Source organism: Aquarana catesbeiana, linkage group LG01, assembly GCF_042186555.1.
Source record: "Aquarana catesbeiana isolate 2022-GZ linkage group LG01, ASM4218655v1, whole genome shotgun sequence".
Lineage (NCBI taxonomy): Eukaryota > Metazoa > Chordata > Amphibia > Anura > Ranidae > Aquarana > Aquarana catesbeiana.
Genome location: NC_133324.1, coordinates 502531940 through 502544180, shown reverse-complemented (window position 1 = coordinate 502544180; position 12241 = coordinate 502531940).

The following is a 12241-nucleotide window of genomic DNA, read 5'->3' as shown; positions in this document are numbered from 1 at the left end:
ACAAGAATCAAGGTATTTTTTTTCTCTCTCTCTCTCTCTCCCTCTCCCCCCCTCTCTCTCTCTCTCCCCCTCTCTCTCTCTCTCCCCCCTCTCCCCTCTCTCTCTCCCCCTCTCTCCCCCTCTCTCTCTCTCTCTCTCTCTCTCTCTCTCTCTCTCCCCTCTCTCTCTCTCTCTCTCTCTCTCTCTCTCTCTCTCTCCCCCCCTCTCTCTCTCTCTCTCTCTCTCCCCCTCTCTCTCTCTCTCTCTCTCTCCCTCTCTCTCTCTCTCTCCCCCTCTCTCCCCCTCTCTCTCTCTCCCCCCCCTCTCTCTCTCTCTCTCTCCCCCTCTCTCCCCCTCTCTCTCTCTCTCTCTCCCCCTCTCTCCCCCTCTCTCTCTCTCTCTCTCCCCCTCTCTCCCCCCTCCCTCTCTCTCCCTCTCTCTCCCTCTCCCCCATGTTTTGTTCAAGTGCCAGATAACTTTGAAAAGCTGTATACCATCAAACGCTGCCTCTATGCCCATAGATTGCCAACACTGTGCCCTGCCCATCAAACGCAGCCACTGTACCATCAAACGCAGCCACTGTACCCATAAATTGCCACCACTGTGCCCATTAAACACAGCCACTGTGCCCATCAAACGCAGCCACTGTACCATCAAACGCAGCCACTGTACCCATAAATTGCCACCACTGTGCCCATTAAACGCTGCCACTGTACCATCAAACGCAGCCACTGTACCCATAAATTCCCCCCACTGTGCCCATTAAACGCAGCCACTGTGCCCATAAATTCCCGCCACTGTGCCTATCAAACGCAGCCACTGAGCCATCAAACGCAGCTACTGTACCCATCAATTGCAGCCACTGTGCCCATTAAACACAGCCACTGTGCCATCAAGCGCAGCCACTGTACCCATAAATTGCCACCACTGTGCCCATCAAACGCAGCCACTATGCCATCAAACGCAGCCACTGTACCCATCAATTGCAGCCGCTGTGCACATTAAACGCAGCCACTGTGCCCATAAATTGCCACCACTGTGCCCATCAAACGCAGCCACTATGCCATCAAACGCAGCCACTGTACCCATCAATTGCAGCCGCTGTGCACATTAAACACAGCCACTGTGCCATCAAGCGCAGCCACTGTACCCATAAATTGCCACCACTGTGCTCATTAAACGCAGCCACTGTGCCATCAAACGCAGCCACTGTACCCATAAATTGCCACCACTGTGCCCATCAAACGCAGCCACTGTGCCCATAAATTCCCACCACTGTGCCCATCAAACGCAGCCACTGTACCCATCAATTACAGCCACTGTGCCCATTAAACACAGCCACTGTGCCCATAAATTACAGCCACTGTGCCCATTAAACGCAGCCACTGGGCCATCAAGCCCAGCCACTGTACCCATAAATTGCCACCACTGTGCCCATTAAACACAGCCACTGTGCCCATCAAACGCAGCCACTGTACCCATAAATTCCCACCACTGTGCCCATTAAACGCAGCCACTGTGCCCATAAATTCCCGCCACTGTGCCCATCAAACGCAGCCACTGAGCCATCAAACGCAGCCACTGTACCCATCAATTGCAGCCACTGTGCCCATTAAACACAGCCACTGTGCCATCAAGCGCAGCCACTGTACCCATAAATTGCCACCACTGTGCCCATTAAACGCAGCCACTGTGCCCGTAAATTCCCACCACTGTGCCCATCAAACACAGCCACTGTGCCCATAAATTCCCACCACTGTGCCCATCAAACACAGCCACTGTGCCCATCAAACGCAGCCACTGTACCCATAAATTGCAGCCACTGTGCCCATAAATTCCCACCACTGTGCCCATCAAACACAGCCACTGTGCCCATCAAACGCAGCAACTGTACCCATAAATTGCCACCACTGTGCCCATTAAACGCAGCCACTGTGCCCATAAATTCCCGCCACTGTGCCCATCAAACGCAGCCACTGAGCCATCAAACGCAGCCACTGTACCCATCAATTGCAGCCACTGTGCCCATTAAACACAACCACTGTGCCATCAAGTGCAGCCACTGTGCCCATCAAGCGCCACCACTGTGCTCATTAAATGCTGCCACTGTGCCCATCAAACGCAGCCACTGTGCCCATCAAACGCAGCCACTGTGCCCATCAAACGCAGCCACTATGCCATCAAACGCAGCCACTGTAACCATCAATTGCCGCCAGTTTGCCCCATCAATTGCCCCCAGTTTGCCCCATCAATTCCTGCCAGTGTCTCCCCCGCCCGGCACTTACCTGTCTCAGGTCAGCGCGTTGCTCCACGCTCCCTCCGATCACAGCGCTTGTCGCAGCCAATCAGGTGACAGGTAATCAGACCCAGTGCACCTGATTGGCTGAGAGGCGGGTCAGTGTTAGGGAAGCGATTTATTTGATTTCCTAACACAGCACTGTGTAAGCAGCGAACGCACAGCAGTGTATATATATATATATATATATATATATATATATATAGCCCTATGTGCTTTTATATGTGTCTTATCTATATATAATGCACTCTTTAAATGTGCTTTAAAATGCATGGTTTTCCATTTTATGAACAAGAAAATAATGACGTTATGCTGTTGGGCTGGTATTATAATGCTATAGGGCTGGTATGACATTTTTTCCAGGGCTGGTTTTCATACCCAGTCCGGCCCTGGCTGTGGTCATACAAGAGGCTGCATCTTTTGCCAGACCAGACTGAACCCAGGGCCATCACTCTCTGGTCTTCCTTCCACGCTTTCTTCCCGGCTGTGGCTCTGGTGTTGGAGGTGTGGCAGGAGGAGGAGTAGGACCTGGAGGAGGAGGAGGACCTGGAGGAGGAGGAGGAGGACTATGGGTGAGCTGACAAATGTGGGTTGCACATGTGATTTGGCCCCTCAACCCCTTATTTAGAGCTTCCAAAATTAAAAACTCACATAAGAATCATTGGCCCTCCTCCATCTGCATCATTTTGCATGCAGTTATGGCAGCAAAGTCCTCCTCCACACTGTGGGGTGTTCTGAGGGCCTCAGTAGCCTTCCAAAATAGGCCTATGGCAGCCTCCTCCAGGTTACTCCTCTTCCTGCCACTTTTTCTTTGAAGGCGGAGGGTAGGGACCTGCATATCGGGCAGCCTGCTTGGCCCGGCCACCTCCTGGCTGAGACTTTCCTGTGTATGAAAAAGGGACATCGTTTTAGTTTTTGCTTCATCAATCACAATCATAAATTAGTACTCCAAACTAACATATATTTAACATCATTGATTGGACAATCAGCAATATTTAGAAGAATGCTATACCTGGCTCAAGCTGGGCTCCTCCACATGTTGCTGCCTGGAAGGCCTGGGTTGGGCGTCAGAAGCCTCAGCTGGGGGGAAGGAAGCATGGAAGGAAGAGTGGAGAGTGCTGGCCTGGGTTCACTCTGGCCTGACAGAAAATGCAGCCTGTCATAGTACCACAGCCTGGGGACGTAAATGTCATCTGCAGCTCCTGATTTCTGGGAATCCTGGACCTTCTTGTGCTCCCTTAGATAAGTGCTCCTCCTGCCACCAATTAGGATCTTCAAATAGGTGATGTCTGCCGTGCGGATCACAGACTTCACAAATTGCAGCAAATTATCCAGCGCTGCCTTCCTCTTTGTTTGGTTCTTATAATCAGGGTGTTTTATCTGACAGGGCAGCTCCCTGAACATATCTATGAAGATTGGCATAAAGTCATGATCCTTCAAGATATCCATTTTAACTGCAAGACACAACACAAGACAAACCCTAATGTCAGCCTAAAGTCTTCTAAACTTGTCCAAATACAGGCCTCAATCTAGAAGCAGTATAGGCCCAATTGTAAATCTTACCTTCGTTATCACGATCGGCGCCTCTGATACTCCTTCCTCCGCTCACAGAACGTGCGTAAGACGCACGCGTGTTACGCTTTATATACACTGCGCATGCTTGAAACTCCGCCCGCCCCTGACATTCTTTCTAGTCTATTCCCCGCCCCTTCTCGTTCGGCGCAGTGGGGAAGAGCACATGGCGGAGACACAGCAGGTGTCTGATAATTACACCAATGAGGAGGAGGAGGAGGAAAGCCCGGAGCCTGAAACATCTGGATCCAGAAAGAGACGATTTAAGGCATCAAATATGTCCTTTGGGGAGATGTTGGAGATGGTCGACATCTTGAAGAGGGCCGACTATGACAGGAAGTACAGAAGCAGTACAGAAGGATCAGGAGAGTGCTGCAAAAAAGTAAGTAGTTGTCCTGTATTCTTTCTTTTTATTACGTTCTTGCTGCTCCATGTGTTTTTCTTTATGTTGTACAGTTGAAAATGGCAACTTTCATGTTCATGGGCACATTGTTCGTTCGTATGAAACATTGTTCGTTCGGCCTAGAAAACACCATTGTTTTGGCCATATGCATTTGAATACATTTTTTTGGCCCTACTTCTATTCAAATAATTTTGTTGTCTAGATGGGTTTGTAAGTAGAATGTAATGCAAACTAGATTCTGTGTACGGAGAGGACACTCAGCAGCAGTTTTCACATCTGGACACTGGAGTACTAGTGTGGGACACAAGAACACCCTTTTTATTAGGGGGTCCCACACAGGTGCTCCAGTGTATACTATAGGGGTGTCTCCATCTGAGAAGCTTGTACAAAACAGGTAAGTATTCAAGCTTGACAAAGGGAAAAAATATTTCTTCAGCTTGGAACTCTGCCCAAACAGACAATTGTACCCCACTTCCAAGCAATGTTTCATATTCCTTTTTCTGCCATGAAATTTCTGTGTGCTAAGTATACCTATTTTTTTTTTTACATAGGGGAGAAAAGACTCGGAGGACACCCCTCATCCGAGGAGACCACAGAACCCCCACCTCAGGAAGAAGTGGAGACCCACCAAAGACAACAGGAGGAGGAGGAGGAAGGAGATGTGGTGGAAATTGTCACCACAACAGGTGAGTGTCTGCGACCACAGGCTCAGGTAAGAGATGGATGCCGGCATATTTCTAATACATGGTATGTTTTTGTTTCTATCTTTTTAGGTGATCTTGATGTTGTGGATCCAGGTCATTTCACCTCTGAAAGTGCACAGATCCTGATCGGGGAGATCATGAGGTGTAATAGGGACTTGGAAAACATCCAGAAAAACATCAATGATGTTAAAAAAAAAATGAAGAACATCATTGATGTTTTAGGGCGAGTTTAAAACCCCTCCCAATCCCTTCCCTTTTTTGTGCTTTTTGGAATCTAAACATTTCTCACATTTTTTTACATATTCTCGAAAAGCCAAATTTTGAAGATGCACACAGTGTGTTAACATGTGCTATCTGCCATCACGGGAGATCAATGTATGCGTTTTGGGGGTGCAACCCCTTCCTCAATAATAAAGTAGCTGTGAGGAAGGGGTTGCACCCCCAAAACACGTCCCTTGATCCCCCGTGATGGCAGGTAGCACATGTTGACATTCGGCAATTTGTGTGCATCTTCAAAATTTGGCTTTTCCAGGGGTGACTTCACCCCATCTGAACGTAATATCAAACACAGTTTATAAATACTCAGGTCTGATATTGCCTTCAATTTCTTTAAAAGTTGAACTTTGTAAGTTCCAGATTTTAAACATGCCTGTTTTACCTTAAATGGACATTTCTACATTACTCTAGTAATGTGACCCAAAAAAATGTTATACAACAAACATGTGATTGTGCTGGTATTAAAAAGATTGATAATCAAGAATGTGTGGATTATTGTTTCAACGCTCACAAACTTTTGTTGTGCTCAAAGTGGTGTTTTCTGTGACAATGGGGGTTCTTTCCTAAGGGAAAATCCACTTTGCACTACAAGTGCAGTTTCAGTGCAGTTTCAAGTGCACTTGTAGGGCAAAGTGCCTTTAGTAAATAACACCCAACAGTGCTTTGTAATGTTAAACAATCACGTCATTTTCAGGACTCACCACATTTCTGTCAGGGTCAGTTAAAAGAAACACAAGCAGTAAATGTCACCAAAGATTTTAGTAGTTAAAATGATTTTTTTATTTTAAAAATTTTTCAGACATTGTCAGGCATATTGATGGCCCCCCTACCCGCAAAGTAATCAAGGTATCTAAGACGGACCTCACGGGCACTCAGGGGGGGCAAGCCAGGACGGCCACTTTCAAGCGCCGTCAGGGTTGGTTCATTATGAATTCCGGCCTCAGGCCCAACTGAGGTAGCATAGTTGGCAGAATTTTGCCTTAAAAAGTTGTATAGAAAACAGCACGCCAGGATGATATGATTCAGTTTGTACTCCGCCATGTGTATGGGTGTAAGAAATAGGCGGAACCGGCTGGCCATGATTCCAAACCTGTTCTCCACCACTCTTCTGGCTCTGGCCAGCCGGTAATTAAAAACCCTATGGTCCGGGGTGAGGGTCCTCATAGGGAATGGCCGCATAAGATGGTCCCCCAGTGCAAACGCTTCATCCGCAATGAAGACGAATTGGAGTGCTTCCACATTGTCTTCTGGAGGTGGCAAGTCCAAGCTGCCATTCTGGAGATGCCTGTAGGACTCCGTCTGGGTGATGACTCCACCATCGGACATCCGGCCATTCTTCCCCACGTCCACATACAGGAACTCATAAGTAGCCGACACCGCCAACATCACAATACTATTGAACCCCTTATAATTATAATAGTATGACCCCGAGTTGGGTGGTGGGACGATGTGGACGTGTTTCCCATCAATTGCCCCTCCGCAGTTAGGAAAGTCCCACCGCTGGGCAAAGTGGGAGGCCGCAGTCTGCCATTCCTGTGGGTTGGAAGGAAACTGTGGAGTCAAACAAGAAAAAAAAATTAATGATTTTGCACCTAAACAGGGAAAGCAGATTAGACACAAACATTCTTGGCCAACATCAGTAAAACATTTATTTTAGGGAGTTTTGAAAGACCAAGGTATAAGGTCCACCTATCAGACCCCCCCCCCTCTCATGGGCCATTTCTAACATTTTAGGGGGGGAGATCTTTTGGACAGGTAACCCTCTCCACTTCATTGAGAGATGAATGCCTAAATAATCTGTATTACTTTGGCCAGCCCCTCCTTACTTACACTATTGACAGCCCGCTGGACAGGTAAGAAGTGTCATAATACAAAGATATAAATACACATTGTACACATTTTAGCACATTTGGACATTCTGCTATTACCTATCAAGATAATAATAGTATACAAAAACTTTAAACAGTACCATTTGAAAGTATACAGGCAGGCCCTTGCACTACATGCTTTGGGGAATTCATCCATAAATATGACCACAAAAGAGATGGGTATAGTGTGTATGGGTTTGGCAAAGTCAGCAGATAGATGATTGAGGATAGATAGAGAATTGGTATCAGCTGACTTAGCAGTTGGGGGGAAGAGAGGGTTCCAAATGATTTGGGGACCCAAAAAAAAGCCTCTGGCACTCTGCCTGAATTTAAAGCACAAATCACATTTTTAAACATTTTAGGGGGTTTTAGGGTAAATCACTACTATGGAGCTGACAAAATACACTGTTAAATGACTACATGAGGTGAATATGGGGCCAGGAGAGCATGCTGGGGAGGTAAGTGAAGGCAAATATGCATGAAGGACAAAAAAAATAAGTACATAAAAATCCAGCATGCATGAGGACAAAGGGGACATTCACAGCATATTACAATAATGGTAATTAGGGAATGAGGAAAGAAATACAATATATTATCAAACATTAAATACAATAAAATGTGATATAAAAGGATAAAAATCTTACCTTAATATACTCCTTCTGCAGGACCTGGATGATGGCAGAACAGGTCTCTGGGATAATGATGCCCAGAGCCTGGGGGGAGATGCCTGTCGAGAACTTCAAGTCCTGCAGGCTTCAACCCGTCGCTAAGTACCGCAGGGTGGCGACTAGCCTCTGCTCCGGAGTGATGGCTTGCCTCATGCAGGTATCCTGCCTGCTGATATAGGGGGTCAGCAAAGCCAACAAACGGTGAAATACGGGGTCCGTCATGCGGAGAAAGTTCCTGAAGTCGTTAGGATTATTCTCACGGATCTCACGGAGCAAAGGCGTGTGACAGAACTGGTCACGCTGGAGCAACCAATTCTTGGTCCATGAACTCCTCCCCACCCTGTTCATGGACTGGACTTGTGTCAAGGTCAGGACCCCAACACCAAGCCCCCGCACAGCACGAACTCTACGAGGAGTACGTATACGCAACATGGCTAGAAAACGGTAGGCTGCTCAGAACGAAGTAACAGAACGCACTGAAGAACAGCAAGGCCTGTGAAAAGCGACCTGAAAAACAGCAACGAGTGGACAAGAACGCACTGAATAATCCAATACGAACTGACTGCACCCACTGAAGAGCAGATACAAACCCACAAGCACAAACTGAACAGCAGAAAACGATCTGAAAACCATGAGTCTGAAAAAGCGCGAATCGTCTCTCACCAAAACTTTTACTAACACGAGATTAGCAAAAGGAGCCCAAAGGGTGTCGCGCTTGGTTCAGAACTGCCCTTTTCTAGTCTCGTCGTACGTGGTGTACGTCACCGCATTCTTGGTGATCGGGAATTCCGACAACTTTGTGCGACCGTGTGTATGCAAGACAAGTTTGAGCCAACATTCGTCTGAAAAAATCCTAGGATTTTGTTGTCGGAATGTCCGATCAATGTCTGATCATGTGTACAGGGCATTAGAATAAAAGAGAGGCGAAGACTCCATTAATCTACATGACAGGGCTAGGTGATGTCATCACACTGGAAGTCCGAGGTCGGCCATTTTACTTTCAGTTTTTTCGGATGGCTGTTTACCCTTAAGGGGGCAATATGTATTAATGAAAAAGCTGATTATCCCTGTGCACTGGTGTAGTGCACTGAATTTATGAGTAGTATTCTTTTATTGGGTAAATAAATTATATATTTCTTGGGATACTACACTGAGAGATTTTTTATTTCCTTTCTTCTATTGAATTAGCTGCTTTCTGAGATATCAAGTGGATGATAGAGTTGTTGTTGTTCTTTTCTGCTGAAGTGCAGAATGGTTATGACCCAGGTTGCTGGGAAGCTTGTTTTGACCTTGCCTTAGTGTGGGTCAATATTTGAGGTAAGCAGTGGCTTTGAAAGGTTGTGGCACACAGTGGTGCAGCACGAGGGATATCTTCACGTTTGAAGCATGCATGATACACATACATATTACCAAAAGTACTGGGATGCCTGCCTTTACATGCACATGAACTTTAATGTCATCACAGTCTTAGTCCGTAGGGTTCAATATTGAGTTGGCCCACCCTTTGCAGCTATAACAGCTTAAACTCTTCTGGGAAGGCTGTCCACAAGGTTTAGGAGTGTGTCTATAGAAATGTTTGACTATTCTTCCAGAAGCGCATTTGTAAGGTCAGGCACTGATGTGGACGAGAAGGCCTGGCTCGCAGTCTCCACTCTAATTCATCCCAAAGGTGTTCTATCGGGGTTTAGGTCAGGACTCTGTGCAGGCCAGTCAAGTTCCTCCACCCCAAACTCCTTCACCCATGTCTTTATGGACCATGCTTTGTGCACTGGTCCAAATCATTAGGTGGAGGGTGGTTATGGTGTGGGGCTGCTTTTCAGGGGGTGGGCTTGGCCCCTTAGTTTCAGTGAAGGGAACTCTTAAGGCGTCAGTATACCAAGACATTTTGGACAATTTCATGCTCCCAACTTTGTGGGAACAGTTTGGGGATGGCCCCTTCCTGTTCCAACATGACTGCGCACCAGTGCACAAGGCAAGATCCATAAAGATATGGGTGAGCGAGTTTTGGGTGGAGGAACTTGACTGGCCTGCACAGGGTCCTGACCTCAACCTGATAGAACCCCTTTGGGATGAATTAGAGCAGAGACTGTGAGCCAGGCCTTCTCGTCCAACATCAGTGTCTGACCTCACAAATGTGCTTCTGGAAGAATGGCCACACATTGTCATAGACACCCTCCTAAACCTTGTGGACAGCCTTCCCAGAAGAGTTGAAGCTGTTATAGCTGCAAAGGGTGGGCCAACTCAATATTGAACCCTACATACTAAGACTGGGATGCCATTAAAGTTCATGTGCGTGTAAAGGCAGGTGTCCTGATAATTTTGGTAATATATAGTATATGTGGACACTCTGTTTGAAATGTTAATTGAGAAAATTCACATCAAGAGTGGAACAAAGTTTTTTTAACCACTTCCCATCCTGCGCATAATAATATGATGTCTGCAAGGTGGCTCTGCCATCCTGTGCGGCCGTCATATGATGTCCTCGGCCTCCCGGCTGTCTAGATGGGGCGCGCGCCACTGCGTCACTCGGGAGCCAATGCGCGTGCCCGGCAGCCACGATGTCCGCCGGGCACCCGCGATTGCTTGTCACAGAGCAAGGGATGTGGATCTGTGTGTGTAAACGCACAGATCCACGTCCTGTCAGGGGAGAGGAGACAGATCACCAATCAGAACACCAATCGGTCACCTCCTCCAGTCAGTCCCCTCACCCCACAGTTAGAATCACTCCCTAGGTAACACATGTAACCCCTTGATCGCCCCTTAGTGTTAACCCCTTCCCTGCCAGAGACATTTATACAGTAATCAGTGCATATTTATAGCACTGATCGCTGTATAATTGTCAGTGTTCCCATAATAGTTTCAAAAGTGTCTGATCTGTCAGCCGCAGTATCACAGTCCTGACAAAAATCGCAGCTCGCCATTACTAGTAAAAAAAAAAGGATTTTTTTTTTTTTGGTGTATATTTCACGTAATATCCCATCCCCATTGTTTTTAGCTGGCTAGTTGGCTGTGTGTAAGCCCACATGTATGACTTTAGAGTCACATGGGCTGCTCAGATGTGATAGGGAGAAAATGCTCAGCATAGAAATTCACTGAAAACTGAGCATGTGCAGAACTGCCACCACAGCTGCAAAATCCCTAGCTGAATTGGTGACATGGACAGAAGGTGGAGATAGAGAGCAGCAGGATGAACCAGGTTTTTTGCAGAATACAGAAAATTTATCTCATAGTGACTGAGTGAGTATGCACAGCATGTAATACAGCATTTACAGATTTTTTTAATGATGTGGGTTTTACTGACTTACTTCTTCCTTGCTCCTGCAGACTTCCCTCTTGCCAGCCCCAGCATTTATGACTGGTCACAAAAAGCCACCATTTTTTCTCTGGTTAAGAATCTGCTCTTTTGCCAGTATCAGCTGTCCTGCATTGTGCATGAGGATGTTGAGAGCCCATCAACATTTTTTGGGGTGGGGGTAAATGTTGGAATGGGGAAGAGCATTGACTGCTGGGGATGGAGTAAATTAAGTATTCCTCTCTCATATCCCCCTAGGCTAAAAGAGTGTTGGACCCTTAGTATACAGAGGATGATAGCACCAAAATATTTTTTTGTAAGCTGTCCAGGGTTCAGCTTTATAGATCCTTTTGAACAATATATAAATATCAAAATATCAAATATTTTGTTTGCAATTAACTCACCTGTTTCCTGGTTGTGGAAGGCAGTATCAAAATCTTGGGTGGGCTGGGGTTCCCAAGGTTATAGTTGTTATTCTAGAGGTGTGATGTTGCTTGAGAGGCAGATTCATTTGTTTAGCTGCTTTTATAGAAAGTGTTCAGTTTGTAATTGTAATTTATAGTTGGCCACCTTCTTCAATTACCTTATTAAGACAAGTTGTTCTATTTGCACTTAAGTTCCCCGAAGCTAAAGTTCTTATCCTTAGAGATTTTTTATTGGACCCTGGTAATATAGTATTTATCCTCTAAATTCAATGCATTCTGAGCCACTGACCTGCAACAAGCATGCAGCAAATGAAGTCACAACTCCTGATCTGCATGCTTGTTCAAGGTCAGTGACTTGAGTGCTTTTCTGCTAACCTCTGGATAGCAATATCTCCTGCTCTCTTTGGCTGGATTCACACCTATGCATTTTTAGTGCTTTTTGCATTTTGCAGATTTGCACAACAGAACGTGTTCCATAGGAAACCATGTTAAATGGACTGTAGTGCAAATCTGCAACATGCAAAAAGCACTAAAACTGCATAGGTGTGAATCCAGCCCCTGGGGGTTATTTACTAAAGGCAAATCCAGTGTGCACTTCCAAGTGCACTTGCAGTGCACTTGGAAATGAAGTCACTGTAGATCTGAGGGGGACATGCAAGGAAAATAAAAAACAGCATTTTTGCTTGCACATTATTGGATGATAAAATCAGCAGAGATTCCCCTCATTTCAGATCTTCCCCTTAGATCTATAGCGACTG